The sequence below is a fragment of the Chiroxiphia lanceolata genome, chromosome 2 (genome assembly GCF_009829145.1).
Source record: "Chiroxiphia lanceolata isolate bChiLan1 chromosome 2, bChiLan1.pri, whole genome shotgun sequence".
Taxonomy (NCBI): domain Eukaryota; kingdom Metazoa; phylum Chordata; class Aves; order Passeriformes; family Pipridae; genus Chiroxiphia; species Chiroxiphia lanceolata.
The window spans coordinates 11,186,460-11,194,019 of NC_045638.1; the positions used below are offsets into that span (position 1 = coordinate 11,186,460).

Genomic DNA, 7,560 nt, shown 5'->3' on the forward strand with positions numbered 1-7,560 from the left:
TACTGATTCACTGAAGTAGAAATGATAGATAGCTTTACAGGAGGTAAAAAAGTGATGAAACCCACAGGTACTTAAAACAGTGGATGTGCTCCACCTACTGTCCATTAGCAACAGGCAGCATCCTCACTGAGAGCTTCATGCTGCCATCCTCTCGACTTTTTACATTTGGAGGGGAACCAAGGGGAAGAAGAAGGGAAGAATGGATGTGAAGAAGAAAGGAGAGTGAGAGAAGATGAGGGCTGTATGGCAGGAGAAAAAGAAATAAAAGAAAAGAAGACACAGCTCTTTCAATGTAAAAAAGAGATGCTTCAAGCATATGTAAGCTCGCAGCAACCTTGGCCATGTAAAGTCATTTTGATTTATTTCAAAGCTCCCAAACAAGGAGAGTTCTTTGAATGCTGCATCCTGTTCCTGATTGATGAGAATGGAGTTTATACCTAGAACAGCCAAGGACAGATCCTAGGCTGCTGTCTGCTCCCTTTGGCTGCCGCCGCCATCACCTCCAAGGCTTTGGGGCCAGAGAGGGCAGAGGGACAAACTTCCCATAGCTCTTATCTTCCATGTGTCCTCTGTACCCTCTCTACCAGTGACCATAGCTGCAACTACTGCCATTACAATGTGGAATGGACAGACATTTGTCTCCTGCTCCTGGTGCTTGATAACAAATCAAACCTTGCTTTTATTAATCTCCTTCCCAGTCCAGGATTCTTTTTCTATTCAGGTCAATGAAGCCTGTGAGCAGCTGTTGCCTACACAGGATGTATCTCATCTCATATGATCTTCAATCCTGACAGTGTCTCCTGTGAAAGGCAAAGGAGGCAGGGACACAAAGCAGACTGAAGGTAACATGTTCAGGTGTACACAGTGTCAGAGTCTCCATGATGCCTTAGAAAGCAGATATTTAAGTGTCATTAAGCTGGCAGCAAATTGAATTCTCAGTATGATTTTTTGTGAATTTCTTCAGTGTGAGGGACAGGCTGGTGTTTTGCCAAGTCCAGGGTGGAACTGCTGCTCAGACATGGACAGGGAGGCAAACCACTCCTAGTGTCTCCATCAGCCAACGGGTTTGTGCACAGGACACAGCCGGGAGAGGAGAGAAAAAGTGAACCGTAATCATTACTCGAAATCCAAAAAGAAAAAAAGCATTTGCAAATCAGGACCTGTGCAGCACTCTGAGGTGTGAGCTTACTCACTGATTGTTTTTTCATAAGAAAAAAAACCAGAACATCCAATATTTAAATCTGTCCTGAAGCAGGATTTTTTTTTGTATGCCAAAATTTATATTTTTACATATATATAGTACATATATGCATGCATACAGTGACACATACATAACCCTGGGCATGCTCTTTCTCTGCCCAAACAACTTTGAGCACAGCTGGAGGGAGCACAGGTCCATCTATATCCAGCCATATAGACCTGTCTGAAGCTGTGCAGATCCTACTGTCCTTGAAAGCCTCATGCAAAGTAAGTGCTCAAGACAGAGCAGTAACTAACCATAGGTTAATGCAATATACACTATCATTTAATATATCACAGACCACTATCTGAGTATATTTCAGACCTGTCCTGAATACAGATATTACTAGTGGGTTGTAATTTGTCTGTGCCTTTCCCTGCAGCTACTCCTTTCTATTATTCTAGCAAATATTGCAGGAATTCATAAAAGCCACGGAAGAGTGGTAGGCTTATGAAGTGTGCTCTTGCTACCATTTCCTTGTCCTCTTTATTAATCCACTCTACTTTTTCATCATTCTGTATCAGGTCTGTCTCCTACTAAAAAAAAGATGCTTCCTTTTTCACTTTGCATTGATATGAACCTTTAATTCAACCCTGTCTGCTGGCTTTGACAGAGCTGCACTAATTTGTAATCAGATTGAGGCTATGACACTGTTCAAGTGCACATAGAATATGAAGGATACAGCAGAAAGAAGCAGAAGAGAAGAGAGAGAGAGAGAGAGAGAGAGAAAGGGAAAGATTATATGTGCAAAGTCACTGATTGTTCCTCCCCAAAATGCCTTGATCCCTCTCTTTTCCTATCTAGGATTCCCTCCCCACACTGAAACAGCCTGTAAGTCACGTGCAGACCTAAAATGTGCTACTCTGTGTCCCATGAGGGTGCATCCCCACACAGGCCATGATGGGGGGATGTCAAAGGTGTCCAAGTGCCTTTTGCTGATCCCATTACAGTGGAAGTCCCTCCTGGCTGTGGGGCTGGTCACCTTCTGTGATATCCCAGGGGCAGGAGCAGGATCATGACCCACCCTGTCCCTGTGCCTCCGTCCTCTTCTGTGTGTGAGAACACCAGTCCTTCTTCCAACACTACCAAGTTCTTGTCCTTCATTCAACATAACTCAACTCTATTCAGTTGCTCTGAAGTTCTTATGAGATTTTGGAAATGCCATAAGCAATAAACATAATGGTTCTCTAATGGAAGGAGAGGTGACATGTTGAGGTGAGGTAACATCACCTTCAGCAATTGCCATCACCTGCCACCAATGTGTCCTTCAGAGAGTCATTCCCACAAATGGGATGAAGGCAAGTAAAGATTTCTAAAGCAAAAGAGGAATGATGAAAAAGATGTGAGGAGAGAGAATATAAGCAGAAGGCAGAGACAAGGTTGGAGATGGGTGGCCTCAACCTGCTGCTTGCAGAAAGGAGGCAGAGGATTAGGACAGGGCAGAGAAAGGACAGGGAAGCACTACAGGAGCAGAGGAAATCTTCTGACAAGGAGAGTGAAGTGGTCTGCAAGGCTAATTTTTCATCCGCAAATGCATAGATAAATGCAGTGAAGGATAATGTGAAAAATAAGAAAGTGGAAAAAGAAATACATTTTAAACAAGTGGGTGCATTCAAACATGGAAACACAACAGTGCGGAACTGAGAGAACCCGCGTCAAATAGTCTGATTACGCCAAAATAAATTTCCAGGAATTCAGAGACTACTAGAACTGTACATGAAGAAGCATAACTTATGAAAACCTCAGTGTGACTCCAGTTTTCTGAGTGCCAATTGAAAAGTAACCTTTTTTTGGGAAGTCATGTAGTTGGAAAATTTTCTGCAAGAGGTGCAATGTTATATCCACACTGCAGGGTTTGGTAGAAGTACTGGTAGAAATGCTCGGGGCAGTGCAGCCAGGAGCTCTGCCCCTCTTTCAGAGTAGTGCAGGGGGTGACTGGTAAAGAAAGGGAGGTGGGCAGCCAGAAGGACCAGGTGGGCAAGCCTGTGCCCTTCCTGCCTCTCTGCCAAAACACCATCAGCGAGGCACTAAGATAATTTTACTTACTAGCATGAAATACTTTCACAAGAATCCTGTAATCATGGAGTCACAGGATGGTTTGGGTCATAAGGGAAAGACCAGCTTCTTCCCAGCTTCTTCAAAGACCAGCTACTTCCACCCTTCCCAAATCCTGCCAAGGGCAGGGACACCTTCAAACAGATCAAGTTGTTTAAAGTCCCATCCAACCTGGTCTTGAATACTTCCAGGGATAGAGCATTGCTCTTTCTGCTCTGAAACCTCACTTTGTTAACCACTTTAATCTTTGGCAGCCATTAAAATGAAGAGCTGGTAAACAACTGTTCTCTGCACTTCATAGCCTGGGTTCTAGCATTTAAGCTTTTTAATAAGTAGTACGAATTTTTTAGCTCTTAGCTTTTATTTTCATTCTTCCAGCTGCACTCTTGAAAATAATTCTCTCTCATCTTCTCCTTCAGATCTCACTAAAAAAAGGAGAGCTCAACTTACAACTGAATAATTTTCGTAACAAACAGACCTCGAGAGGTAAAAAGAAAAGCATGATAGACTAGAAGATCATACTCCTGCTGAGAGAGAATCTAAGAGACCTATTAGAGAAATACTAACAGTTGTTTTACAAGAATGCTAAATTTTTAGGATAGACATTAAGAAGAGAGCTAGATGCTAAAGGACCCACATGAGAAATTTAGAAAATGATTGTAAAACAGCTTACATTCATAGAGAGATGCAATCAATTATGAGACTGATTTGGGTTGACTTCACCTCTAGAAGTGCAGGGAAAAAAAATATAAAAATTAGATACAAGTGTTTATAGGCTGCACAATTTTTTCATGCAAAAAGTGTCCATGACTAAGCAGAACTGTCTGAAACCACTAAGATTACGCTGCCAGCTAATGGAAGAATATTTTTTTTCTTTAAGTAAGCAAAGAACCGAATTGCAATTCATCCTTAAAAACACTTTAGGAAATGCTATCTTAATGGCTTCAATTGCCACACTTCATTTCTTCTGTCTGGATGCTTGGACCCACAGTCCCCCTCAGCATGATTTAAAGCCTCTCCCCACAGCTCTGCCTGTGCCTGGGTCAGGCACCACAGCTCCTCCATGAACCCGTCCCCAGCTGGAGCCACACTCACTGTTTCTCTGATCCCCATATTTACCTGCTTTCTCTGCCACCTTTGGAGATTTTCCAGTGGCTGTAGGTCTTTTTCTTTAACTGGCTTTATCATAAAAACTGTTGATAGTGCTTGCCCTAGTATTAGTCCACTGGTTTATCTGCAACAAAACCATCCAAAACAAGCGCTGTCTTTTTGTCTTTGGCAAGCACCACCTCAGTGGTCTGACATGGCTGACTCCTTTGGGTGCTTCTGGGGAGCTTTGGAAATCACTTGTGTATTTTGTCTTAGTAATATCCCAGAAGTAAGTCCAGAGCTCTTGAAAATTAATGAAAGCTTTTGAGAAGGATCATGGTAGCTATATCCATGCTTACACACACATATATACAGGAATGCCCCTGATAATACAATAAAAATAAGAGAGACAGATGGGGAGAGACTGGAAAGACATTAAGAGGTCTGGAGGGATAAAGCAGCTTAGAGAAGAAGTGGGGTTTGGAATTAAATTGGAGATGCTTTTCAAATAAAAATGGTACTTGAGAAGAGGTTAGGGCTTACTGAAAAAGAATTTTGAGGTAAGAATATAGCAGAATAATTAGGATCAAGTGAAGGGGAACATAATGAGATTGGATGGTGACAAGTACCAGTTCGTTGCTGTGACTGAAGGAGTTAGTGTTACAGGAGGTTTTTGGCTATGGAAAAGCCAGTCTCATAGATAAATTATGCCCCTCTCCCAAGCACAGAGATGTGCTAATACGATTTTATGGTTCAGTAGCATTTTCATATGGGCTATAAAGTAATTGGTTCATAAATTAAGAAAAGTCACAAATTAAGAAAAAGCAATTCACAAATACTTTTTAGCGTCCTCTGAAGACAGGTATCACTGGGGCTTGATTTGTCTGCTTATACTCTTTTGGAGTGTATGTTCTCAAGTTCCAAGAGCAGCCACCACCCCTACTGCCTCAACAGAGCATTTTTTTCAAGACAGAAACTGCTTGGGGCAGTTGTTCAGGATTTTAGGGCATCTGAGGACTCACCTGGGGCATTGGTTCTAGCCCAAGATTTGGCAGACTCCAAGCCAAAGTACATGTTCTGTGAAGTGAAGGTGCATTGACTTCTGTGTGCCAAGGGTCAGGCTGAACTCTGTGTGCTGAATAGCATTTCAGGAAGCTCAGGAAAGCCCAGGGTGTCCAGAATACACAGGATTTTACTGTGCATGCACTTCATAAGCATACACACATAATTCTCCCAGGATTTCCCTGTGGAAAATATGGAAATCATCCTGCTGAAAGTAATTTTTCTTGCACAAGCTGTTATGGTCTGGTTTTCTGTATATTAATTACATTTTAAATGCATTTACTGAAGTATTCTTTTGCTGGGCTTACTAAGTTATTGCCAGGAAGACACTTGTTACAGCCAACGGAATGTAAAAATTATCGAAGTCCAGAATATGGTTTTGTTCATTTTTAGCATATGTATTGGCCAGATAATACAAAACCCCAGGGTTTAAGCAATTGCAGAGCTAATGTTTCACAGGAACAGCACAATCTCTTTGTGAAACTGCTGCAGATATGGAACTGTGTCTTGCCTTTGCCACTTATTTTGCACCTTCAAAACGCAGACACATTTTCTGATTTCCCTTGTGTGCTTGGTTGTCCCCACCTGGGATGATGCTCACATGGTGACAGGGAGCACATCCTTCAACCCTGCCAGAGCTTCAATGACATGACTGCTGTGGTCCAGGCCATCCCCTGCCACCTGCTCTGTGTTCTCTGGGTGACACCCAACCATGAGAAAATGGCACTGCTGGAGAAGGTTGAAGGTACAGGGCTCCTTCTGAGACCCTTCTCACATCAGCTTATGAAGCACAGAAATAAGTGGAGCCTTCTTACAGGGACATGTCATGGTGGAAGACTAACACCAGCTAATTGCATTTTCTAGTACTTTCCTGATGTGTGTCAGATGTAGAGACAGTGATTGCTATCATGCATTTGCTTGGAGAAAAATATTACATGACACTAAAGCAATGTCAGATTCAGTGCATTTGCATTTCCCAGTTCCCACTGCTCAGGCTCACTGTTTCCTTCCGCCATTAGACCATAAGAGACACGTGATGTCTGCAGCACTGATTTTCTATACACCCCTTCCAGAGGACACAGGGCAGGTATTGGTCATCTGCTGCACATTTTTACATGTCTTTGTAACATGTTACCCACGTACGTATAGATTTTGGTGATGTCAGGTAGCTCTCAGTGTTCCCTAAGCAAGAACAGATATTCCCATTTTATTACTGGCAAATAATACTGCAGTTAGTACTAATATTAATACCTTATGCTAATATAGCAACTCATAATGGAGCAGGACATTACTGCAGACTGTTAGCTGGACACTGTTGCTCAAGTGAGGAAAAAAGTTACCACAGGTTCAGATGAATAAAAGGCAGACATGCTGGATGCTGAGAAACATTTAACCCTTAATGATACCAGTTTGGCTTTTGTATCTCCTTCAGCCTTTGCTTTCTGTTGGCATCTCTGATTAGAACCAAATACCACCTACCCAAACTCACAGCATGTTGCTTGGCTGACCTGTTATATACGTTGTAATGTCACCACCTGTCAGCTTGCATTGCCCTTGTTAGACTTCTAAAATGGTAATTTAATAAAGGAAGGTGATATGAATCATCAAGGAATAATTTGAATTATCATCTGTAGATAATTCATTATGCACACATTTCTTGTGAGATCCTTAAATCAGCAGGGTTTCTTAATCAGAGACTTGAAAATTTTGTCTGTAACAGCTAGAGACTTGACCCATAAATCAGCAGCCAGGCCAGCAGGTCCAATTCATGCTTCACATTTTTTCCCTGTGAGAACGAGACACTTAATTACCACCAAGGTCACAGAAAAGGGGAAAAACCCTGTAACACGGAGTTGGTTTTGACAGCACCAGTACTGGCAGTGTTTTCTGAAAGCAGAGAAATTTGCAAGCAGAAGACAAAAGCACGGCCAGCAACGTGGCTGCAGCACTGCCGGAGTGCTGGTACCACCACAGTCATCACAATTCATCTTCCTCTGTCTATGGAAGATAATATTTGCTCAAGAGAGACAGTCATACTCTTTCTCAGATTTTATTAGCAAAAATAATTAGTTATTCTGATACAGCCTCCTTTTCTATTCTTCAGTGAAGAAAAC

General features: G+C 42.2%; 1 long non-coding RNA gene across 1 annotated transcript; it reads right to left on the reverse strand.

The window, feature by feature from the left end:
* Window positions 1-3,983: 3,983 nt before the first annotated feature.
* Window positions 3,984-5,495, reverse strand: LOC116781550. The gene is made up of 3 exons (XR_004354901.1): window positions 5,407-5,495; window positions 4,415-4,529; window positions 3,984-4,020 (listed from the first exon to the last, which is right to left on the reverse strand). It is a non-coding gene; the product is annotated as an uncharacterized LOC116781550 (long non-coding RNA).
* Between the last annotated feature and the right edge of the window lie 2,065 nt (window positions 5,496-7,560).